The following is a 27,298-nucleotide window of genomic DNA, read 5'->3' on the forward strand; positions in this document are numbered from 1 at the left end:
GCTGTGCTGATGCTGCAAAACAACAAATTTCCAATATACTTCCTTAATTTCAAATGACATTGATTAATCAATGCCATTCTCTCCTGCAATCTGTTTACTTGCAATCACACCATTGTTAGAGCATTGCGCCAGCTGCTAGTACAGCAATCCAATTTCATCCCCATAACAGGCCATTTGGCCCATGGTGCTGACCCTTTAACTTACTCCAAGATTAATCTGCCCTTTCCCTCCCACATAGCACTCCATTTTTCTTTCCTCTTTGTCCCTAAGTAAGAGTCTCTTAAATGACCTTAATGTATGTATCTGACTCTACCACCACCCCTGGATGTGCATTCCATGCACCTGCCACTGTGTGTGTAAAAAAAAAAACTGTCAGACTTGGCCACTATACTTTCCTCCCAACACCTTAGGTTATGCCCCCTCCCCCTCATCTTACAACTCATCAGACAGCAGATTCTGTGGACACCACGATGACATGTTAACCCCCCAGGGGCCAGGGCTCGGGATGTTTCGGATTGGGTCCACAGCATTGTAAAATGGAAGGGTGAGCAGTCATGGTATATATTGGCACCAGTGATATAGGTAGGAAAAGGGAGAAGGTTCTGAGGAGAGAATATAAGGAGTTAGACAGAAAGCTGAAAAGAAGGACCTCCAGGGTAGTAATCTCTGGATTGCTGTCTGTGCCACGCACCAATGAGGGTAAGAATAGGATCATTTGGCAGATGAATGCGTAGCTGAAGGGTTTGTTTGGAGGGCAGGGGTTTAGCTTTCTAGATCTCTTCTGGGGAAGGTATGACCTGTACAAAGAGGACGGATTACACCTGAACCTGAGGGGGACCAATATCCTTGTGGGCAGGTTTGCTAAAGCTGTTGAGGATTTAAACTAATTTGGCAGAGGGATGGGAACTAGAGTAATAGGGCTGAGGATGGGGCAGTTGGTATACAGGTACTTGCAGTGAGTAGTGGAACTGTGAGGAAGGACAGGCAAATGATAGGGCAAAATTGCAGTCAGTGGGATGAGTTAAAGTGTAACAGGGGACCAAAATTTAGAAGGGTGATGAATACAGGACTGAAAGTGTTATATTTGAATGCATGCTGTATACGGAATAAGGTAGGTAATCTTCTAGCACAGTTAGGGATTGGTATGTATGATGTTGTGGGCATCATTGAGTCATAGCTGAAAGATGATCATAGTTGGGAGCTTAACATCCAAGGACACACATTGTATTGGAAGGGCAGACAGGTAGACAGAGGGGGTGGGTTGGCTCTATTGGTAAAAATGTAATCAACTCCTTAGAAAGACATGACATACAATCAGAAGATGTAGAATTGTTGTGAGTAGAGTTAAGAAAACTGCAAGGATAAAAAATTATATACTGGCTGTGAATAGTAGCAAGGATATGGACTACAAATTACAACAGATGATAGAAAAGGCATTTAAAAAGGGCAATGTTGCAATGGTCATGGGGTATTTCAATATGTAGGTAGATTGGGCAAATTAGTTTGGTGCTGGATCCCACGAGAGAAATTCCTACAAGATGGCTTTTTAGAGCAACTTGTGGTTGAGCCCACTAGGGGTTAATTCTGAATTAAGTGTATCTAATGACCCAGATTTAAGAAGGGAGCTTAAGGTAAAGGAACCCTTAGGAGACAGTGATCATAATATGATAAAATTCAGCCTGCAGTTTGAGAAGGAGAAACTTAAATCGGATACAGTATATAAGTTTACAGTGGAGTACAGGGAATTAGAGCCATGCAAGAAGAGCTAGCCAAAGTTGATTGGAAGGGGCACTAGCAGGGATGACACAGAAGAGCAATGGCTGGAGTTTCTGGGAGCAACTTGGAAGGTGCAGGAAAAATACATACAAAAGTTGAAGACATATTCTAAAAGGGAGGATGAGGCAACTGTGGCTGACAAGGGAAAATAAAGACAACGTAAAGGCAAAGGAGAGGCATAAAATAGAGCAAAAATTAGTGGGATTGGGAAGCTTTAAAAACCAACTAAAAGCCTTAAAGGGAAAAATATTAAGGTAAGCTAGCCAATAATATAAAAGAAGATTCAAAAAGTTTTTTCCAGTGAGAGACAAGAGATACAAAAAGAGACGGGAGTGGAGAACAAACTGTTGGAAAATAACGCTGGAGATGGGGGCAAAAATGGTAACGCGCTTAATCAGTATTTTGCATCAGTCTGTGGAAGACACTGACAGAATATCAAAAATGCGAGATTGTCAGGGGGGCAGAAGTGAGTGTTGTTGCTATTACTAAGGAGAAGCTGCTTGATAAGCTGAAAAGTCTGAAGGTCAATGACACCTGGACCAGATAGAATACACCCCAGGTTCTGAAAGAGATAACCGAAGAAATTGTGGAGGCATTATTAACGATCTGTCAAGAATCACTAGATTCTGAAATAGTCCCAGAGGACTGGAAAATTGCAAATGTCACTCCATTCTTTAAGATGGGAGGGAGGCAGAAGAAAGGAAATTATAGGCCAGTTAGCTTGACTTCAGTGTTGGAAAGATGTTGGGAGTTTATTATTAAAGATGAGGTTTCAGGGTACTTGGAGGCACATGATAAAATAGGCCAAAGACAGCATGGTTTTCCAAAGGGGGAAATCATGCCCGACAAATCTTTTGGAATTATTTGAGGAAATAACAGGCAGGATAGACAGAGGAGAGTGAATGGACGTTGGTTATTTGGATTTTCAGAAGGCCTTTGACAAGGTGCTGCAAATGAGGCTCCTTAACAAGATAAGAGCCCATACTATTACAGGAAAGATACTAGCATGGATAGAAGATTAGCTGATTGGCAGGAGGCAAAGATTAGGAATAAAGAGGGTCCTTTCTGGTTGGCTGCTGCTGATTAGTGGGGTGCCACCGGAGTTAATGTTGGGGCTGCTTCCTTTCAGGATATATGTCAGTGACTTGGATGAAGGAATTGATGGCTTCATCACCAAGCTTGCCAACGATACAAAGAAAGGTGGAGGGGAAGGTAGTGTTGAGGATGAAGTGCATCTGCAAAAGGACTGGGGGAAGGGGCGAAGAAATGGCAGATGGAATATACTGTAGGTCATGCACTTTGGCAGAAGAAATAAAGGCGTGGACTATTTTCTAAATGGGGATAATATTCAAAAATTGCATGTGCAAAGGGACTTGGGAGTCCTCATGCAGGATTCCCTAAAGGTTAACTTGCAGCCTGTAATGTTTTTTCAGAAGTTTCAGCACATCCTCTTTCTTACTGTTGACATATTCTACCATAATAGCACTGTCCATACATTTGTCAAGGTCCCTCTTGCAGGGGAATACTGAAATAAAGTATTCATTAAGTACCTCCCTACCTCCTCCCATTTCCTGATTGGTTCAACCCTCACTCTAGTTGCCCTCCCGTTTTCTGCATACATGAAGAATGCCTTGGAGTTTTCTTTAATCAACTCGCCATTGATTCTCATGCCCCCTTCTAGCTCTTCTAAGTCCATTCTTCTGCTCCTTTCTGGCTTCCTTGAAACTTTCTAGAGTCTACTTTCCCATGGCTATGATAGAGGTCATGGAGTTGTGGTCACTGTCTCCAAAATGCCCACCCACTGAGTGATCTGTCACCTGACCAGCTTCACCGCCTAGTACCAGATCTAGTATATCCTCTCCTCTAGATGGCCTATTTGCATACTCTATGGTGTCAGGAATCTTTCCTTGGCACATCTTACTTGCTACGACTTGAGAATGCTTCTTTCTTCCTCTTGACCAGATGTTTCACATCTCTTGTTAACCGTGGTTCCTCCACTCCACCTCCCTTTCCCTGCCTTAGTGGGACAAACCTACCCAGACTCCATGCAACTGTTCCCTAAACAACCTCCATATTTCCATTGTGCACTTCTCTGAGCACATCTGTTGGCAATTTATGTTCCTAAGTTCCTGCAAAATAGCATCATAATTTGCCATCCCCAATAAATATTTTCCCATGGCTATGATAAAGGTTATGAAGTTGTGGTCACTGTCTCCAAAATGCTTGCCCACTGAGAGATCAGTCACCTGACCAGGTACATTCCCTTGTACCAGATCTCCTCTAGAGGGCCTGTTTATATACTGTATTGTATCAGGCAACCTTCCTGGACATACCTAATAAATTCCACTCCATCTAAACCTTTTACACTAAAGAGATGTAATCAATATTAGGAAAGTTGAACACACCCATCTCAATAACCCTGTTATTTTTGCACCTTTCCAAAGTCTGCCTCCCAATCTGTTCCTTGGTGTCTCTGTTGCTATGGGGGGGGGGGGGGGTGGGGGGTGGGAAAGGTCTATAGAATACTCCCAGTAGAGTGATAGCTCCCTTTCTCTTGCTGACTTCCACCCACACTGACTCAGTGGACAATACCTTCATGATATCCTCCCCTTCTGCAGCTGTGATACAATCCCTGAATAGCAATGCCACTCCCTCATCTCTTTTACCTTCCTACCTGCCTCTTCTGAAACAACTAAACCTTGGAAAATCCAGCAGCCACGCTTGCCCTTGTGACAGCAAAATCTCTGTAATGGTCACAATGTCGTAGTTCCATGTACTGATTCATGCTCTAAGTTCATCGCCCTTGTTCCTTCTTACATTAAAATAGACACATTCAATCCATTCATTTGACTGCATTTAGGCCCTATCCACTGCCCATCTTTCCTCACAGTCTTTCTACATGCTGCGTCTACCTTTACACCAACCGCCACATTCTCTGAACTATTACTCTGGTTCTCCTACCCCTGCCAAACTAGTTCAAACTTTTGATAATTAATTTATTTTTGAACTATGAACAGAATCCAAATGATACAGCTTAGAAAGGGGCCAATTCAGCCAAGCTGTAGATAGGGCTGTTGAATTTCAATTCCATGATACTGACATCCTAGAGAGTCGTATCCACAGTCTTGGCAGTATGGAGGATCAGAGGGATCTTGGGGTCTGAGTCCATAGGACACTCAAAGCTGCTACGCAGGTTGAACCTATGGTTAAGAAGGCATACAGTGCACCGGTCTACATCAACCGTGCAATTGAGCTTAAAAGCAGAGAGGTAATGTTGCAGCTATATAGGACCCTGGTCAGACCCCACTTGGAGTACTGTGTTCAGTTCTGGTTGCCTCACTACAGGGAAGATGTGGAAACCATAGAGAGGGTGCAGAGGAGATTTACAAGGATGTTGCCTGGATTGGGGAGCACACCTTATGAGAAAAGGTTGAGAGAACTCAACCTTTTCTCCTTGGAGCGACAGAGGATAAGAGGTGACCTGATAGAGGTGTACAAAATAATGAGAGGCATTGATCATGTTGATAGTCAGAGGCTTTTTCCCAGGGCTGAAATGGCTAGCATCAGAGGGCATAGTTTTAAGGTGCTTAGAAGTAGGTACAGAGTTGATGTCTGCGGTAAGGTTTTTTTTTTTAAAAACGCAGAGAGTGGTGAATGTGTGGAATCGGCTGCCAGCGGCGGCGGTGGAGACGGAAACGATAGGGTCTTTTAAGAGACTCCTGGATGGCTGCATGGAGCTTAGAAAAATCGAGGGCTATGGGTAAGCCTAGGTAGTGCTAAGGTAGGGACATGTTCGGCCCAGCTTTGTGGGCCAAAGGGCCTGTACTGTGCTGTAAGTTTTCTATGTTTCTATGTTTTGCTGTCAATACTGGGATCACTATAAATTGACCCTGACACTTTACGTATTGTGTCAGCATGCTGCAAACAAACAAGGTGTCACAGCTCCATTAAAACAGAAACGAGCTGCTGGATCAACTCAGTAGGTCGGGCAGTATTTGTGGAGGGGAATGAACATCTGACATTTCAGGCTGAAATCTTCCATTGGGGCTAGGTCTGAAACATTGATAATTTATTTCCCTCCGTGCCTGCTGCCTGACCTGCTGTGTTCCTCCAGCATATTTTCTGTGTTGCTCAAGATTTGCATCATCTGCTGAACCTCTTCTGTCTCCTGTGCCTGACATACTGAGTTCCTCTAGCAGCTTGTTTTTTGCTCCATATCCCAACGTATTGTATGCAGTTTCTTGTTATCTCCTTTGGCCCATCACATTAATAAAAATCTGGATCTAAGAGACGTATACAGTATAACATCAAACGCTGGAGGAGTAGGTTTAGGTGAAAAGTTTAAAAGAGATGCGTGGGGCAATCTATTTATTTATTTATTTATTTATTTTTACACAGGGACTCGTAAGTGCCTGGAAAGCAACATTTATTTCTATTTTTATATTCATTGAAGGGATGTGGCCTTCACAGGCTCAGCCAGCATATGAGTGCACATCCCTCATTACCCTTGGGATGGTAATGATGATCTGCTTTCTTGCATCACTGCAGTCCCTGAGGTGTGAGTAGACCTCCAGTGCTTTCAGGGAAGGAGTGCCAAGATTTTCAGCCACTGACTGTGAAGGAATGGCAATATATTTCCAGGTCAGGATAGTATGTGGCTTGGAAGGCAACTTCCAGCTGGTTTTCCCTGTGCTTTTACTGCCCTTGTCCTTCCAGTTGGCAAAGCTGGTGGGTTTAAAATGAATGCAGGGAGGCAGGTGAAACAGGCAGGGAAAAGAGGGACATGGACCATGTGCAGGCAGGTTCAGGTTAGTTTGGTCAGTACAATACTCCAGTTCCTCATGGTGCTTCCTCTGTACACAGTGCCAAGTCTCCACCACTGCACACTTACCACATTTCTATGGCATTTCCCTGGGTGTTAACATCATATGACAGCATGAAATTATGCAAGTTACAGTGAAAGTCCAATTTCTTCTGTTTCACAAACCTTATGTGCACTACAACCAGAACCTTTTCTTCAGGGTAGAAATATCAAATACTAGAGGGCATAGCTGACAATCAACACTGGCGCACCTCAAGGATGTGTGCTTAGCCCACTGCTCTACTCTCTCTACACCTATGACTGTGTGGCTAAGCACAGCTCAAATGCCACCTATAAATTTGCTGACAACTATTGTTGGCAGAATTTCAGAATGGTGACGAGAAGGTGTACAGGAATGTGATAGGTCAGCTGGCTGAGTGGTGTCACAAAAACAACTTCGCACTCAATGCCAGTAAGACCAAAGAATTGATTGAGGACTTCAGAAAGGGTAAGCTGAGGGAACAGACATCAGACCTCATCGAGGGATCAGAAGTGGAAAGAGTGAGCAGTTTCAAGTTCCTAGGTGTCAATATCTAGAATGTAGAATTCCTACGATCTGTTCTGGGCCCATCATATTGATGCAGTTAGAGAGGAGGCATGGCAGTGACTGTATTTTAGTAGGTGATTGTGGTGATTAGTATGTCACCAAAGACACTTGTAAATTTCTACAGATGTACCATGGAGAGGATTCTAACTGGCTGCATCACCATATGGTATTGGGGGAAGGGGGGAACTGCACAGGATCAAAATAAACTGCAGAAAGTTGTGAACTCAGTCAGCTACATCACGGGCAACAGCCTTTCCATCACCCAGGACATCTTCAAGGATCGATGCCCTCATTAAGGAGCCCCCCCATCACCCAGGACATGCCCTCTTCTCATTGCTACCATCATAGAGGAGGTACAGGAGCCTGAAGGCACACGCTCAATGATTCAGGAATAGCTTCTTCCCCTTTGCCGTTAGAGTTCTGAATGGACATTGACCCCATGGAACACTACATCACTAATACTCCTTTTACCCTTTTTGCATTTCTTACTTAATTTAACTTTTTTTTAAAACATATATGCTTACTGTAACTTTAATGGCCCCGTCTGTCTAAGTAGACAATGGATGTGCCCTTGGGTTGCAGATCTGGGCGATGAATATGGAGATCTTGGGCTGGCCAGACATCAAGATTCCCCTCTCGGCCTCGCGGATGTGGTCCAAAGGAATGCGAAGCAGTACATTTGGCATCAGCTTGGCTGCAGGAGCTGCCGGGAGGTGACGTGATACGTCATCCAACCGCCTTAGGGGTTCCACTCCGGATTTGTGTGGGGTTTACTCTTTAGCTTTCTCTTCTCCCGAAGATACCCACAAGGCAGTGGGATCCGTAACCCTGGATAGGAGCCCATACCGGGTACTGTCAGCCAGAGCCAGCTGATCCCAGGACTCGTGTAAGGCAGGGTCGTCACGCCCTGTAGTAGTGACATATGGAGCCACTACCCACTACCCATTACTGTAACTACTGCTTTTATTATTATGCATTTCAATGTACTGCTGCCACATAACAACAAATTTCATGACATGTGCCATTGATATGTTGTATCTCAAAGTCAAAATCAAGTTTACTGTCACATGCACAAGTAAATGTGTGTATAGTTGCAGTAAAGTACTTGCAGCAGCATCAGAGGCACACAAATAAGCAATATTCACAAGAACAACTAATTTTACACCATTTTTACAAGAAAAAGAACTGAAATTAAAAGAAGAAACATTTTAGTGCAGTAATCAGAGTGATTCTTGTAGTGGTAATGAGGGTTTTACCACATTATAATATTTGGGTAATACTGATGTATGAATGTTTATACATATTTAGGAGCAAGAAAAGTCGAATTGGCCCTCCAGCATGTTTTTCCATTGAATCAATTCATAACCTATTCCACATAATAACTTTTCCTTATCCTCTCTATCAATCGTGATTTAAATTTAACAATGAAACCTATCATCAGTTATCATTTACAGAGAATTCTAATTCCCCTAACTTCATTCTGGAACAAGATTAGAACATAGAACACGATCAGGCCAGTCAGCCCACAATATCTGTACTGACCACGATGTCATTCCAGTTTAACCCCATCTCCCTCCATTCCCTGTCCATGTGTCTATTTAAATGGCTTTTAAATGTGTTTGCTTCCACACCCACGCCTGCAGTGTATTCCAGGCACTAATGACTCCCTAGGTGAAAGAAATCTTGCCTCATAAATCTACTTTAATCTTTTCCCCTTTCACTTAAACATATGTTTTCTTGTATTTAACATGTCTGTCCTGGGGGAAAAACTCTACCTATATTTCCATAATTGTATATACTTTCAGGTAACCTGTTCCAACGTCTCTTTTCATTCTCCTCTGATCTACTCAGTTCTTTCTGCCCCCGTAGCCTCCATCACCCTTTCTCTTTCCTCTCCTCCACCCACCCCAACTGCCCTTCACTCACACATTTCTCCCACTGGATCCCCACTCCCCCCCCCACAGTTCCCATCTGTCCTCCCCACCTCCCTTATTTGGTTCCATGCTCCACCTTCCTCTCCTGTCAGATTCCACCATCTGCAGCCCTCTGTCACGTCCACCTCTCACCTCCCACCCTCTGTCACTATTGCCACTCTCCCTCTCCCATCTGCCTATCACCCCTCCTCACCAGGATCCACTACTGTTGGCCAGTTCTTGCTCTCCAACCATCCCCCCCCCCCCCCAAGCATCTCATCTCTTTCTGCTGGCTACACTATCTTTCAGTACAGATGAAGGTCTTGACCTGAAACATTGATTGCCCATTTCCCCCTACAGATGCTGCCTGACATGTTGAATTCCTCCAGCAGTTTATATTTGTTCCATATTCCTGCTATATATTCTCATTCTCTCTCTCACACACTCACACACACTGATAATAACTTTAGATAGGCAATTGGAAAAAATATCCAAATGGCTTGTCTCTAGTTGTTAGAATATCGCTCTCCAGTTTTGGTGTGTCCACAACCAAGAATCATTTCCTTCAACCTTCTGTATCAGTTCATTAAGTTTATGTAGCCCTTCTTAACCCAGGGACTACAACCCCAAGTAATCTCCACTTGTAATTCAAACACTAGCATCCATCAACATCTGATAAACCAAATTCTGCTACACCCAAGATCAATACCTGCTTCCTATGAAGTGATACCATTCCGACAAATTATTATCTTCTATTACTACTAACAGGCAAACATTGGCTTAACATTGGCACATTGCCAATAGATGCCTAGCTGAACCAACAATATCATTGTTACCATGATACATCACTGAGCTATAAATTTGACCTGATCCATGGTCACATTATGTAGCTGGGCATTCAGATAAGAACATTAGAAATTGAAACAGGAGTCAGCTGCTTGTCCACTCGAGCCTGTTCCCCAGATTATTAACATGCATTAACCTAGGTTCCAACTTCTTGCACTGATACCCAGGGTATCCAAAAATCTATCAATTCCTTTCTTGAATACTCTCAGTGATGAATCTCCACCGCTAACTGGAGGGAGAATTCTAAAGATTCACCACCTTCCAGGGGAAGAAATTTCTTCTCCTCTTGGTCATGAATGTATGACCCTTGAGGAAACATCCTTACATTTAACCTGTCAAGCTTGTTAAGAATTCTTTATGTTTTTAATCTGATGATCTTTCCTTCCCCCCTCCCCCAACTGAAGAGTGTATAGATTAATCTTTCCTTGTAAAGTACCACTCTGGCCCTCCAGTTCTGTAACTCATCTGGTTAACCTCCACTACACTCCCTTCATCCGTCCTTTCCTAGGTAATGAACAACACGACATGTGTGGTCTCAATACAGTTGGAGGATGTATCTTTTTCATTGCCCACTCTGTTTTCCAGCTTCACTCATCCCCTCCCTCTGCCAGTTACCCTTTAGACCTCCTTAATCTCCCTATCACCTCCCAGGCCTTCCCTCCTTTCCTCTTTATACTGGCCATCTTCCCTCTCCACTATCAGTCCTAGATCAGGGCCTTGACCCAAAACATTGACAATTCTCTTCCCCCTACAGATGCTGCTCAACCTGTGAGTTCCTCCAGCAATTTTCTTTTTGCACCAGATTCCAGCGTCTACAGTCTCTTCTGCTTCCAACGCACTACATGGTTAAGTCAGTTTTTCATTGTCACAAGTCCCAGGGGAAAGTGAAAAACTTTTGTTTTGTTTGCATTCATACAGCACATACAGGGGAAAAGCAATAACAGAGTACAGAATAAAGTGTTAGAGTTACAAAGAAAGTGCAGTGCAGGCTGCAAGGTACAAGGTCATACAACGTAGATTGTGAAGTCAAGAGTCCATTGGTTCCTTAAGGTTGTTAGCTTGTCAGCTGTGGCTGGTAGCTCATTTATGGGAAGGAAAACCCAGATCTCAAACCTCCGTTACATTATGGCTATACCCACTCATGAATTGCTTTGAGAGGTCGCTCCCTTAATCGCAGGATTCTGCAGAGAGTGGTGCGGACAGCCCAGTGCATCTGTAGTTGTGAACTTCCCATGATTCAGGACATTTACAAAGACAGGTGTGAGAAGAGGACCTGAAGGATCATTGGGGACCTGAGTCAGCCCAACCACAATCTATTCCAGCTGCAACCATCCGGGAAATGGTACCGTGGCATAAAAGCCAGGACCAACAGGCTCTGGAACAGCTTCTTCCACCAGGCCATCAGACTGATGAACTCACGCTGATTTGAGTGTATTTCTATGTTACATTGACTGTTCTATTTATTATAAATTATTATGATTGCACATTGCACATTTAGAGGAAGACATAATAAAGATTTTTACTCCTCATGTATGTGAAGGATGTAAGAAATAAATTCAATTCATGGCTAAAATCAACAACTATCTCAGGAAGGACCTGGGCCTACTGCAATTTTCCTATCATCACAATAGGTCTACAGTGGACGCGATCTCAATGGCTCTCCAGCGGCGTTGGATCACCGGGTCAGTGGAAATACCTATGTCAGAATGCTCTTTATTGACTATAGCATTTAACACCATCATTCCTACAGTGCTGGTCAAAAAGCTACAGAATCTGAGCCTCTGTACCTCCCTCTGCAACTGGATCCTCAACTTCCTGACCAGAAGACCACAATCTGTGCGGATTGAAAATAACATCTCCACCTCTCTGACAATCAACACTGGTGCACCACAGGGATGTGTGCTTAGCCCACTGCTCTTCTCTCTCTGCAAATGCCATCTATAAATTTGCTGATGATTGAACCATTGTTGGCAGAATTTCAGATAGGGATGAAAGGGTGTGCAGGAGCGAGATATACCAGTTAGTGGAGTGGTGTTGCAGCAACAACCTGGCACTCAACGTCAGCAAGGCCAAAGAACTGATTGTGGACTTCAGGAAGGGTAAGACAAGGGAATGCAAACCAATCCTTATAGAGGGATCAGAAGTGGAGAGAGTGAGCAGTTTCAAGTTCCTGGATGTCAGTGCCTCAGAGGACCTAACCTGGTTGCAACATATCGATGCAGTTATAATGAAGACAAGGCAGCTGCTATATTTCAGTAGGAGTTTGAGGAGATCTGGTTTGTCAACTAAAACACTTGAAAACTTCTACAAGTGTACTGTGGAGAGCATTCTGACAGGCTGCATCACTGTCTGGTTGGGGGAGGGGTGGGGGGGGCGGCTACTGTACGAGATTGAAGTAAATTGCAGAAACTTGTAAAATTAGTCAGCTCCATAGTAAACACAAAATAATCTGCAGATGCTGTGATCAAAGCAACACTTTCAGTACGCTGGATGAACTCAGCAGGTCGGGCAGCATCAGTGAGAAATGATGAGTCAATGTTTCGGGCCGGAACCCTTCGTCAGGACTGAAGAATGAAAGACGGGGAAGGATTTGAAGAATGCTTGTAGCTTCAGTTGAAAGACCAGTAATTTGAAAGACAAAGGGGTGGGGGAAGGGGAAGCATTGACGTCATAGCCCTGAAAACAATGGGTAGTAGAAGCAGGAGGCAGAACCATGAGGGAGTTGGGGGAGGGGGTAGAGTGAAATAGGGGTAGAGGAAGGGAGGGGGAGGGAACTACCAGAAGTTGGAGAATTCTATGTTCATACCAAGGGGCTTGAGACTACCTAGACAGTATATGAGGTGTTGCTCCTCCAACCTGAGTTTAGCCTCATCATGGCAGTAGAGGAGGCCATGTACAGACATATCTGAATGGGAATGGGAAGTAGAATTGAAGTGGGTGGCTACCGGGAGATCCTGTCGGTTGTGGCGGACGCAGTGGAGGTGCTCGATGAACTGGTCCCCCAATCTGCGTCGGGTTTCACCGATGTTGAGGAGGCCGCACTGTGAGCACCGGATGCAATAGATGACCCCAACAGACTCACAAGTGAAGTGTTGTCTCACCTGGAAGGACTGTTTGGGGCCCTGAATGGTTGCAAGAGAGGAGGTGTAGGGACTGGTGTAGCACTTATGCTTACAGGGACTTCAGCACTTACATCTTTCATTCTTCAGTCCTGACGAAGTGTTCCGGCCCAAAACGTCGACTCATCATTTCTAACTGATGCTGCCCGACCTGCTGAGTTCATCCAGCTCCATAGTATCCAAGGCATCTTCAAGGAGTGATGCCTTCTGAAGTGGTGTCCATCATTAATGGCCCCAACATCCAGGACATGCCCTCTTCTCATTGTTACCATTGGGTAGGAGGTACAGAAGTCTGAAGGCACACACTCAGTGATTCAGGAACAGCTTCTTCCCCTCTGCCACCTGATCTCTAAATGGACATTCTGATTCATGGGGAAGAGATCCAGTGCAAACCCTGAAGGAAAATCTGAAACTGAAGTCCCTAGGGCAGTCCCATGTTGAGTTCAATGCTGATTTGCAATTCTTGCGAAGCGATTGGTGCCAAACTGTATCGATCTTTGCCTTTCCTTTGGATTCATCAGCTGTCTGGAGAGGGGGTGCCAGCTACATAGGCAACAGCTTGCTCATCATCTCGAAAGATGATGATTTGGGTCAAACTCTGAATGAGGATCTTTAACACACTGAGGCCCCAATTCCCACCCTCAAAGCCATCCAGGCCACCGATGTAGGGTTTTGATCTTGTTACGATCTTGTACCTTAATGCTTACCTGCACCACACTTTCTCTGTAGCTGTTACACTTTACACCGCACGCTGTCGGAGCAGTGCTGCCAGGATAATCAAGGACACGATCCACCCAGCCAACACACTTTTTGTCCCTCTTCCCTCCGGGAGAAGGCTCAGGAGCTTGAAGACTCGTACAGACAGATTTGGGAACAGCTTCTTTCCAATTGTGATAAGACTGCTGAATGGATCCTGACCCAGATCTGGGCCGTACCCTCCAAATATCTGGACCTGCCTCTTGGTTTTTTTTCACTACCTTACTTTCCATTTTTCTATTTTCTATTTATGATTTATAATTTAAATTTTTAATATTTACTATCGATTTGTAATCCAGGGAGCGGGAAGTGCAGAATCAAATGTCACTGTGATGATTGTACGTTCTAGTATCAATTGTTTGGTGACAATAAAGTATAAAGTATCTGCATTCTGTTATTGTTTTTCCTTGTATATCCTGAATGCACTGTGTAATGAACTGATCTACATGTTCTGTATGTAAGGTAAGTTTTAAGTTGTACCTCTGTACATGTGACAATAACAAAATAATTCCAATTCCAAAACAATAGAGGCATCAATCCAGTGAAGGACAGATTTTAGTTGTTTTTTTGTTTGTAGTGGATTCTGGACATTCGTCCCTTGTTTTATTTTCTTATTCCTGCGTAGGATGTGGATATCACCGGCCTGACCATCACTGCTAGCCCCTCCCCAGTCCCCACCTCCACCTCCTGGATATTTCAGAGCAGCTTAGTTCTTGACCCACCCTTGCTGTCAAACCTATTGGGTTAGGATGGATGACTTTAGGGCAGAATGGTGGCATGCTGGGTAGTACATCACTTTATGGTGCCAGCGATCTCCAATGGAGGTTCAATTCCTCCCCTGTCTACAAGGACCTTGTACATTCTCCCCGCTTCCTCCAACATTCCAAAGACCTACAGTTGGTGAATAGTGGGCATGCAACATTGATTTGTCAAAAACGATACATTTCACTGAAACATCAAAACATACTGTACAATGTACATGTGATAAATAAAGCTAATCCTCTTCCTTCTGGAAGATGTTTCTGAATTGGACAGATTTCTAGATAATTTTATTCCAGATTCACTTAAACAGTTTGCTCAACTGTTTTGATGGCTTTAAGAGTTCCAGATCTCAAGTTGATAAGCCTTTGGATACCAGTCCAGCTAACTTTAATACATTCTTGTATTCCACAACACAGATATCAAGGAAATCTAGCAGGCCAGGAGTTTAGAAAACAAAATACAGAATTGTAATCTTTCCCTCAAACACACAAATTAAAATTAGTATTTTGAACTGGAAATTTTAAAATAACACAAATGCCAATGAGTTGATTAAATGGATAATCCAGTCTTGAGGCTATGATTATGGTTCAGGGCTCTTTCGCGAAGACAAAATATTCCCAAAATGGTTTAAATTCAGGACATGCAGACTGAAGGCAGCATATCCACAGGGAAATTGAGAATTTATTTTTGTGTGCAGAGGGAAACCTTCTGGACATATTGCAGAACTATAGGATCGGTATGAGGAGCGGAGTAACAATGAGCATTAGTGACAAAACACAGCAGGCCGAGTAGCACCTGTGGGGGCAAAGGAATTGTCAATGTTTCAGGGCAACATCCCTTCAACACCCCTTACGCAGGGTTATGACCCAGAACATCGATAGATCCCCCACCCCCCCCAAAAGATACTTCTCGACCCACTGTGTTCCTCCAACATATTGTTTGTTGCTCTAGATTTCAGGCTTATTTACCTCCGGCTTTCTATTATACTCAAATCCTCTTGCTGTAAGGGATAACATATAATTTCCCTTCTTAATAGCTTGCTATCTTTCAGTGTGGGAGTATGGGAACTGAGTTGACAGTGTGTTAGAGGGAGTGTGGGAACTGGGTTTGTGCTGTGTTAGAGAGATTGTGTAAACTAGAACACACATTTTTTGTGCTACAGTTCCCAAGGAGACATTGGAATGCGTGGAGGGAGACAGAGTTTTAGAGAAGGAAGCGGGGGCAGCCAGCATATTTTGCACACAACATTTCCTGAGAAGACATTGGATTGCACATAATTAACCACATGGCAAGTTCCAATAAAAAGAAGTTAGGTAAACACAAAATACTCTACAGATGCTGGGGTCAAAGCAACACTCACAACACGTTGGCGGAACACAGTAGGTCGGGCAGCATCCGTGGAAACGATCAGTCAACATTTTGGACCGGAACCCTTCGTCAGGACTGAAGAGGGAAGGGACAGAGGCCCTATAAAGAAGGTGGGGGGAGGGTGGGAAGGAGAAGGCTGGTAGGTTCCAGTTGAAAAACCAGTAAGGGGAAAGGTAAAGGGGCGGGGGAGGGGAAGCAGGGAGGTGATGGGCAGGAAAGGTGAAGAAGGAATAGGGGAAAGCACAATGGGTAGTAGAAGGAGGTGGAACCATGAGGGAGGTGATAGGCAGCTGGGGGAGGGGGCAGAGTGACATAGGGATTGGGGAAGGGAGGGGGAGGAAATTACCGGAAGTTGGAGAATTCTATGTTCATACCAAGGGACTGGAGACTACCTAGACGGTATGTGAGGTGTTGCTCCTCCAACCTGAGTTTAGGCTCATCATGGCAGTAGAGGAGGCCATGTAGGGACATATCCGAATGGGAATTTGAAGCAGAGTTGAAATGGGTGGCAACCGGGAGATCCTGTCTATTGTGGCGGATGGAGCGGAGGTGCTTGACGAAGCGGTCCCCCAATCTGCGTCGGGTTTCTCCGATGTAGGGGAGGCCGCACCGGCAGCACCGGATGCAATAGATGACCCCAACAGACTCACAAATGAAGTTTTGCCTCACCTGGAAGGACTTTTGGGGACCTGAATGGTGGCAAGAGAGGAGGTGTAGGGACAGGTGTAGCACTTACGCTTACAGGGATAAGTGCCGGGTGGGAGATCAGTGGGGATGAACGTGCGGATAAGGGAGTTGTGGAGGGAACGATCCCTGCAGAAAGCCGAGAGGGGTGGAGAGGGAAAGATATGCTTAGTGGTGGGGTCCTATTGAAGGTGGCGGAAGTTGCGGAGGATAATGCGCTGGATCCGGAGGCTGGTGGGGTGGTAGGTGAGGACAAGGGGAACTCTGTCCCTGTTGTGGTGGCGGGAGGATGGGGTGAGGGCCAAAGTGCGGGAAATGGAGGAGATGCGGGTGAGGGCATCATTGATGACGGCAGAAGGGAAACCACGATCCTTAAAGAAAGAGGACATTTGAGATGTCCTGGAACGGAAAGCCTCATCCTGTGAGCAGATGCGGCGGAGACGGAGGAACTGGGAATAGGGAATGGCATTTTTGCATGTGGCGGGGTGGAAAGAGGTATGGTCGAGGTAGTTATGAGAGTCAGTGGGTTCCTTATCAGTTCCCCACCACCACCACCCTCCTCCGGTTGGTGGAACTGGTACTCACATTTAACTTCTCTTTTGGCTCTTCCCACTTTCTTCAGACCAAGGGTGTAGCTCTGGGCCCCAGCTATGCCTACATCTTCATTGGTTATGTGGAACAGTCTGTGCTCCAAACCTATTCTGGTACTGTTCCCCAACTTTTCCTTCGCTACATTGATGACTACATTGCTTCCCATGCTTTACTTCAAACTTCCACCCAGCCCTCAAATTCACTTGGTCTATCTCAGACACCTCTCCCCTTTCTCGATCTCTCGGTCTCCATCTCTGGAGACAGACTATCCACTGACATCTTCTACAAGCCCACATCTTTCCCTTTTCACCCCACTCTGCTTTCCACAGGGATCATTCCCTCTGCATCTCCTTGGTCCACACGTCCCTCCCCACAGATCTCCCACCTGGCACTTATCCCTGTAAGCACAAGTGCTACACCTGTTCCTACACTTTTTTCTATTTTCTATTTATGATATATAATTAAAATTTTTAATATTTACTAATTTTAACTATTTTAATATCTTTGATATTTAATATTTGTAATCCAGGAAGTGTGAAGCACAGAGTCAAATATCGCTGTGATGATTGTACGTTTTAGCACAAATTGTTCGGCGACAATAAAGTATAAAGTACACCTCCTCTCTTGCCACCATTCAGGGCCCCAAACATTCCTTCCAGGTGAGGCAACACTTCACTTGTGGAGTCTGTTGGGGTCATCTATTGCATCTGGTGCTCCCGGTGCGGCCTCCCCTACATCGGAGAAACCCGACGCAGATTGGGGGACCGCTTCGTTGAGCACCTCCTCTCCGTCCGCCGCAACAGATAGGATCTCCCAGTTGCCACCCACTTCAACTCTGCTTCACGTTCCCATTCGGATATGTCCATACATGGCCTCCTCTACTGCCAAGGTGAGGCTAAACTCAGGTTGGAGGAGCAACATCTTATATATCGTCTAGGTAGTCTCCAGCCCCTTGGTATGAACACTGAATTCTCCAACTTCTGGTAATTCCCTCCCCCTCCCTTCCCCTATCCCAGTTTCACTCTGACCAACAGACTCAGGATTTAGAGGAGTAAGTTTGTAGAGAGAGCGCAAACTCTTGCAAGAAACATAAGATTTTGATAGTAGGTTATTTTAACTTTCCATATGTTGACTAGGACTCCATACTGCAAAAGGGCTGTTTGGGAAAGAGTTTGTCAAATGTGTTCAGGGAAGTTTCCTTAATCTGTACATAGAAGTCTCAACTAGAGAGAGTGAGATACTAGATCTCCTATTAGGGAATGAGACAGGATAGGTGACAGAAGTTTGTGTACGGGATACTTTGAACCTAATGGCATTATGATCACTAGATACAAAATGTAATTATGGAAAAGGATCCCTGGGTAGAGATTCTAAATTGGAGAAATGCCACTTATTGTGGTATCAGAAAGTATCTAGCAAGTCTGGATTGGAACAGATTGCTTTCTGGCTAAGGTGTACTTGGAAAGGCCGCCAGAAGTGAAATTTTGAGAGTATAGAGTTTATATGATGCTGTCAGAATAAAATGCAAGGATAACAGGTTGGGGGAGCCTTTGTTTTCAAGAGATATTGAGCCCCTGATTAAGAAAATGGAGGTGCATAGCAGGTACGGGCAGGTCAGAACAAATGAGGTACTTGAGGAGTGTATGAAATGCAAGAGAAGACTTAAGGAAATCGGGAGGACTAAAAGGCAGCATGAGGTTGCCATTGCATGATAAGGTGAAGGTGAATCCCAAGGGCTTCTACAGATACATTAACAGCAAAAGGATATCAAGCAACAAAATGGGTCCTTTGAAAACTCAGATTAGTAATCTATGCACAGAGTGGAAAGAGAGAGGGGAGATCTCAAATGATTTTTTGGATCTGTATTTACTCAGAAGAGGGACAAAGAATCGATAGAAGTGAGGCAAAACAGCAGTGAGGTCATGGACCCTACACAGGTAACAGAGGAGGAGGTGTTTGCTGTCTTGAAGCAAATTAGGGTGGATAAATCCCCAGGGCTTGACAAGGTGCTCCCTCAGACCCTGTGGGAGGCTACTGCAGAAATTACAGGGGCCCTAACAGAGATATTCGAAACATCTTTAGCTACGGATGAGAAGCCAGAGTATTGGAGGGCAGCTAATGTTGTTCTGTTGTTTAATAGCCAGGAAATTATAGGACTGCGAACATCTGTAGTGGGAAGTTATTGGAAGGTGTTCTAAGTGACTGGATAAATGAGTATTTCAATAGACAGCAACTGATTAGGGGTAGTCAACATGTCTTTGTGTGTGGTAGGTCATGTCTAAAGTTTTCCGAAGATATTTCCAGGAAAGTTGATGCAGTGGATGTTGTCTGCATGGACTTTAGCACGTCCTTTGACAAGGTCCATTTGGGAGGTTGGTCAAGAATGTTCAGTTGCTTCGCATTCAAGATGAGGTAGTAAATTGCATTAGACATTGGCTTCATGGGAGAAGCCAGAGAAGGGTAGGAGATTATTGCCCCCCTGACTGGAGGCCTATGACTTGTGGTGTGCTGCAGCGATCAGTGTTGGGTCCATTGTACCTTATCATCCATATCAATATCCAGATGATAATGTGGTAAACTGGATCAGCAATTTTGTGGATGACTCCAAGATTGGGGGGAGTGGACAGCGAGGAAGACTATCATGGTCTGGACCAGCTGGAAAAATAGGCTGAGTGATGGCAGATGGAAATTAATGCAGATAGATGTGAGGTGCTGCACTTTGGGAGGATCAATCAGGGTACTGTAGGTCTTACATGGTGAGCGGTAGGGCACTGAGGAGTGGGTAGAACAGAGGGATCTGGGTATATAGATCCATAATTCCTTGAATGTGGCATCACAGGTAAATAGGGTTGTAAAGAAAGCTTTTGGCACATTGGCCTTCATAATTCAATGTACTGAGTATAGGAGTTGGGATGTTATGTTGAAATTATGCAAGACTGTGAGGACTAATTTGAAGTACTGTGTGTAGTTTGGGTCACCTACCTACAGGAAAGATATAAATAAGATTGAAAAAGGGCAAAGAAAATTTACAAGGTTATTGCTGGGACTTGAAAACCTGAGTTATAGGCAAAGATTGAATAAGTTAGGAATGTATTCTTTAGAGCAGAGAAGATTGACGGGAGATTTGATAGAGGTACACAAATTTATGAAGGATATAGATAGGGTAAATGAAAGCGGGTTGTTTCCACTGAGGTTGGGTGAGACGACAACTGAAAGTCATGGATTAAAGGCGAAAGCTGAAATATTTAATGAGAACACAAAGGGAAACTTCTTCACTCAGAGGGAGGTGAGAGTGTGGAATGAGCTGCCAGCACAAGTGGTTGATGTGGGTTTGATTTTAACACTTGAGAACTTTGGATAGCTACATGGATGGGAAATGTATGGAGGGCTATGGTCCAGGTGCAGGTCGATGGGAGCAGGTAGGTTTGGCACAGACTGTAGGGCCTGTTTTTGTTCAGTAGTGTTCCGTGACTCTAGGGCCTTCGAGTATGGAATGAAGTGCAAAATCAGCAGCCAGTGGACCAGGTAATGAAACATTGAGATTACCAACTATCAACACAGAGCATTATCGGATTATTACTGTACAATAAAAAATGCGAAGACCCAGTCCTTGGTGGACTAGCAGCAGAGAATTTAGAAAGTAAAAAAGAGGATTGTTATAGTCACACAACATGAAAATATGTCCTTTGGCCCACTGAACATCCAACACCCATTTACAATAATTCTTCATTGATCCCAGTTTATTCTACCCACTTTCCCATCAACTCTTCTCAATTTTATCACTCACATACACTCTTGGAGCAAATGTCAGTGATCAATTAACCTACCAATGTGGAAAACGGCAGCCACAGGGAGAACTTATAAATTTCACTAAGACAGCACCCGAGATTGGAATCTAATTACTAGATTTGTGAGGCAGCTGCTCTCACTATCTGTTCCACAGAATGGGCATTGTCAGCGTGGATTTAGGAAAGTGTGTTTAGATAACTCAATTAACTTTCTTTTGAGATAGTGTGAGGCAAACAAGAAAAAGAGGAGGCAATGGTTAAGTGCATTTGACATTCAGAATCCTTTAATGGAGATCCACACAAGAGGTTGTAAAACAAAATTAGAGCACATGGGATTAGGCTAATATACAATTAATAAGCAGAGCAGGACTAAATGGGTTATTTTAGGTTGGGAGGCTGTGACAAGGTGGCGTTCCACAGGGATCAGTGCAGAGGCACCAGCAGTTCACCATGTCAATGATATGGACACCAATCCAAGGTTGGTGATGATACAAAACAGTGTGAACTGAGGCTGACACAGCGGTGCTTCAGAGGGATATGGACAGGCTGAACGAAAGGCAAAGACGTGACAGCTGGAATATAACATGGAAAGTACAAGGGCTTCCACTTTGATCGAGAAATGCAAACAGATTTTTTAAAATGGTGAAGGATTAAATGGTTTCTGTGTTCTGAGAATCTTTAATATCCTAGTACAGAATCAGTGAAGTTTAACATTTAGGGACAATGAACAAACATTACGTTGGTCCTTATTACAAAAGGATTTGATAGCAAGAAGGAAATCTAAACAAAATTATAAAAGCCACTCGTGAGAAATTAACAATTTATTTACAGCCTTGGTCTCCATACCCAAGGAAGGAGATGGAGCCTTAGAGATATACTACACAGAAAGGGGCCCTAGATCCCATCAAACATTAACATCCACTGACTCTGTCTACACTTTACATCGCCTCAGCAAAGCAGCCAACATAATCAAAGTGCCCTCCCTCCACAGTCATTCGCTCTTCTCCCCACTTCTATCGTGGAGAAGATACAAAGGCTTTAGAACGTATCACCAGGCTAAAGGACAACTTCTATCCTGCTGTTTTAAGATTCTGGAATGGACCTTGTGTGATAAAGATGAACTCTTGATCATCCAATCTTTGTCATGGTCCTGGCATGTTATTTATCTGTCTGCACTGTTCTTTATCTGTAACTGTAACACTTTTTTCTTCATTCTGTTCTTTTCCCTTTTGTACTGCCTTGTTGTATGGAGAGATTTCTATGATGGCACATAAACAAACTTTTCCCTGTATACTGGTACATGTGACAACAATGCACCAATTACTAATTACCATTCTTTTACACTAATCCCATCTTTATTCTCTCCATGTTCTTGCCAGTTTCCACACAGTTTCTGCCATTCACACACACAGGAGGGACAATTCTTTTTTTACTGCAGCCAATTAACATAGCTTGCCAGAGGTTCTCAGCCTTTTTAATGCCATTAACCAAGGGGGTCATGGATCCCAGGTTGAAACCCCCACCTGAATAAAGAAACTGATCTCATAGAAATGTACAGCACTCTTATAGAATTTAAAAGTTTAGAAATAGCGATGATGTTTCCACAAGACCATAAAATATGGGAGCAGGAGTAGGCCATTTGGCCCTTCCAGTCTTCTCTGCCATTTGATCATTGCTGATTTATTTTCAGCCCCATTCCCCCACCTTTTCCCCATAACCTTTAATTCCCTACCAATCAAGGACCTATCAACCTCTGCTTTAAAAATACCCAATGACATGGCCTTCACAGCCCTCTGTGGTACCGAATTCCATAGATTCACCACCCTCTGGCTGAAGAAATTCCTCCTCGTTTCAGTCCCTTTATTCTGAGATTGTGTCCTCAGATCCTAGACTCTCACACATTCAGTATCTCTGAATGGAGTGTTTAAAGCAGGGGTCGGAGTCTCAGAGTAGAAGGCGAACCATTCAGGGCAGAGATGGGATAAATTTTCTTCTACCACAGGAATCTTTGGATTTTTTCCCCAAGGAAGCAGTAGAGTTTCAGTCACTGAGTGTATTGAAGGGAACTTGGGGATATAGGGTAAGTACACCGAGGTGAAATACCAAACATGATCTTATTTAAAGGTGGAACAGATACAAGGTGCCAAATGGGTGTGAGGGTGGATGCACTTCCTGAAAGGGCACTGGAAGCAGAAATTTTCAGAAGTCGCCAAAGGGAACCAGATAAATATTTGCAAGGGCAAATATTACAGGGAGGAGATGATGCCAGCACAGGTGCAACTCACTAAAAAGCCTCCTTCAATTCTGTATGTGGGTAAAGTTTCACTGAAAAATTAATGCTAGCAAATTCTGGCAATTGCTGCTTAAGAATAACCCAGGAGTAGCCATTCAATGTCCTACAAGGTGAAATTAATTTCATAAGTTGTTAATTCACCCACGTGTACAACAACAGGTGGAATTGCCAGCAGCTGTACTTCATTCAGAGTTTTGGTGCTTCAGTCTGTCACCAAAGACCCTTGCAATCTCCTTAGATGTATAGTGGAGAACATTCCGGCTGGTTGCATCACAACCGGGTACGGAGGTTCAAATGCACAGGATTGCAAGTGGCTGTGGGGGTTGTAGACTCAGTCAGGTCCATCCCAGGCACAAACCTATCCACCATCGAGAATATCTTCAGAGCATCAAGAAAATTGCATCCATTACTAGGGAACTTCATGATCCAGACATCCTCAATTCTCATTACTACCAATTGGGGAGGAGGTATAGGAGTCTGAAGGTATCTTCCCCTCCACTATCATATTTCTAAACAGTCCAGGAACTCCTGAACACTACATCATTATTCGTTAATCTTTGCACTATTGATCTACTTCTGTGATTTATCGTAATTTTATGTCTTTGCACTGCACTGCTGATGCAAAACAACAAATTTCGCGCCATATATGTCAGTGATAATAAACCTGATTCTGAGTGATGCTTCAGGAGGAAACTGTAGTGTCCATTCACGGTAAAAAAAAATCTGAACAATTCACCTGATTGACTTCGGTAGAAGGAGATTGGGTGTGTGTACCTGTTTAATCACGAGACTGATTTCCTTATGAAAGTTAATTGGAGAACGCTGAAGATACTCAGCAGGTCAGGCAGCATCTGTGGAGAGAGAAGCACAGAATTAATATTTCAGATAAATTAAAATTGTAAATTGATAAATTGGTTTCTTACTGTCACGTGTACCGATGTACGCTGAAAGACTGTTCTGCATTCCATCCATGCAGATCATTTCATTACATTGGTGCATCGAGGTAGCACAAGCAAAAACAACAAAAGAGTGCAGAATAAAGTGCTACAATTACAGAGAAAGTGCAATGCAAACAGACCATAAGGAGGAAGATCATAATGAGGTAGGTTGCTTGGTAGAATCCATCTTATTGTACAAGAGGACCATTCAATAGTTTTATAACAATGGGACAGAAGCTGTCCCTGAGCCTGCAGGTACATGGTTTCAGGCTTTTGTATCTTCTGCCATTGATGGGTGGGGTGGGAGTTGAGAGAAGAGAAAATGTCTGGGAGGGGTGAGGTTTTTGATCATGCCGGCTGCTTTACCAAGGCAGTGAGAAGTGTAGACAGAGCTCATAGTGAGGAGACTGGTGGATGATCTATCATCAGAACTCTCACTGCAGATGCTGCCAAACCAGCTGGATAATTCCGGCATTTTCTCATCTTATTTCAGTTTTCCAGCATCTGTGGGAATTTGTTTTCCATTGAACTTTAAACAAACAGTATCAGAATTTTCCTTTGTTCTTTACATAAATATTTGGTTTGAAAATATTTTATTCAAATTTTTTAACGATTCTCAATTCTTTCCTCCCCACATACAGATGCAATCACAAGGAAGGCATGTCAGCGTCTTTACTTTCTTGGGTGCTTAATTAGATTTGGCTCGAACAAACTTCCACTCTAACAAATTTTTACAGATGTACTTTTGAAAGTACCCTGACGTGGTCTGGCACAGAAATTGGAATGTGCAGGAACATAAGAAGCTGCAGAGACATAGTGATTCCACCACCTCCTCTGGCAGTGGGTTCCAGATATCAACCACTCTCAGTGTGAAAAAAAAACACCTCTCACATTCCCTTTAAATCATCTACCTCTCACCTGGAAACTATGCACTTTTATTTTTGACCCTCCTACCATGGGAGAAAGATTGGGAGTACCTGCTTTATCTCTGCCTCTCATAATATTATATATCACGATCAGGTCATCCCCTCAGTCTCTGTTACTCCAGTGAAAACAAGTCCATTCTATCCAACTTCTCCTTGTAGCTCAAGTCCCCCAATTCAGACAACATCCTGATGAATCTCCTCTGCGTTCTCACGAATAATGTAGCAATCAGAACTGTGCACAATATTCCCAAGTGTTATTTAACCAGTGTTTCATAGGAATATAGCAGTAGGCTAATCAGCCTTTCAAGCACAGTCCATGATTCAATGAGAACTTTGTCTTGTGATCATCAAAGTTTAATTTATGTTAGGGATAAAATTTAGCACCCTCCCCGAGCTTGGATTGCAGAAGGAACTTCAATTAGAGGTGTATGTAATCTTTCTGTATAGAGTTGTGTAAAATCACGAGGGGCATAGACAGGATGAATGAACTAAACCTTCTTCCCAGGGTTGGGAAACCAAGGACTAAAGGACAAGACACAAGAAACGACGAATGCTGGAACTCTGTAGCAACACAGAAAGGAGCTGAAGGAACTCTGCGGATCAGTCAGCAATCGACATTTTGAGTTGAGACCTTTCATCAGGATTGGCTAGAGAGTTTAAGGTGAGAGGGAAAAGATTTAATAGGAAAACAAAGAAAAACATTTTCCCCAGAGAGTGGTCAATAAATGTACTGAACTGCCAGAGGGAGAGGTTGAGGCAGGTACAACAGCATTTAAAAGGCGCTTGGACAGGTACAGGTACAGGTACATGAAAGGTTTAGAGGGATATGGGCCAAATGTAAGCAAATGGGATGAGCTTAGATGTACTGTATGCATTGGTCACCACAGAAAGGTTGGACTGAAGAGCATGTTTCTATATGTCCCAAGAAAGAAAGGTCCTGCCACTCTCTGCATGTCAAACTATTTCTAAACTTCATCCCTGAAAGTTGGGCTCCAGTTGTTCAAGTCTGTCGCCTGTTGAGTAGCGATAGTTTCTCCACAAACAAGAGAACATTTGCAGGTGCTGGAAATCCAAGCAACACACACAAATTGCTGGAGGAACTCAGCAGGCCTGGTCTTGGCCCAGAATGTCAACTGTACTGTTTTCCATAGATGCTGCCTGGCCTGCTGAGTTCCTCCAGCATTTTGTCTGTGATAGTTTCTCTCTGTCTAACTCACCTGTTGCCATTAAGCTATGAAAACTTTAAACAAGCTATTCTTTAGCCTCTCAGTCTGCATGAACATCCCCTGGGCTGGGAGAGCTCAAGGCTCCAGGCTGCTTTCTGGCAAAGAGATACTGCTCTCCCTTCCAGACGAACATATGTATCCTCCCCAATGTGTAGAGCCAAAAGTCCAGAGGTGCTCCAGCTGTGGATAAACCAGGGGCTCTGTATCACCATTGTGATGGCATCTGGTCCCTGAACCCAAGAGGAGCAATTTGTAGAATGCCTACGAGATGGTTTTTTACAGCCACTCGTGGTCAAGCCCACTAGGGAAAAGGTAATTCTGGACTGGGTGTTGTGTAATGAACCAGATTTCAATAGGATACATGGTAGAGGATCCCTTAGGAGGCAGCGATCATAAAATGATAGAATTCACTCTGCAGTTTGTGAGGGAGAAGATAAAATTGGCTGTATTGGTTTTACAGTGCAGTAAAGGGAAATACAGAGGCATGAGAGAGGAGCTGGCCAAAGTTGACTGGAAGGGGGCATTAGCAGGGATGGTGGTAGAGCAGCAATGGCTGGAGTTTCTGGGAGCATGAGGTAACCATGGCTGACAAAGGAAGTCAAAGGCAGCATAAAAGCAAAGTAGGAGGAATGTGATATAGTAAAAATTAGTGGGAAGCTAGGGGATTGGGAAGCTTTGAAAAAACAACAGAAGGCAACTAAAAAAGCAATAAGGAAAGAAAAGATGAGAGGTAATCTAGCCAATAATGTAAACAAAGATATCAATTTTTTCCAGATATATAAAAAATAAAAGAGGCAAGAATGTATAGTGGAGCACTGGAAAGTGACACTGGAGAGGTAGTAACAGGGGGAACAAAGAAAATGAATAAATATCTTGTATCATTCTTCACTGTGGGAGACACTAG

The 27,298-nt window shown here is 43.8% G+C and overlaps 1 protein-coding gene across 1 annotated transcript in view; it reads right to left on the reverse strand.

The window, feature by feature from the left end:
• Positions 1-27,298, reverse strand: part of kctd1 (potassium channel tetramerization domain containing 1) — a 142,259-nt gene that overhangs the window by 89,876 nt on the left and 25,085 nt on the right. The window contains exon 2 of the mRNA XM_072257782.1: positions 24,079-24,155. The gene's annotated coding sequence lies outside the window, so the exon portion shown is untranslated. The remainder of the gene's footprint in view (positions 1-24,078; positions 24,156-27,298) is intronic.

The sequence above is a fragment of the Mobula birostris genome, chromosome 1 (assembly GCF_030028105.1).
Source record: "Mobula birostris isolate sMobBir1 chromosome 1, sMobBir1.hap1, whole genome shotgun sequence".
In the NCBI taxonomy this organism is placed as follows: domain Eukaryota; kingdom Metazoa; phylum Chordata; class Chondrichthyes; order Myliobatiformes; family Myliobatidae; genus Mobula; species Mobula birostris.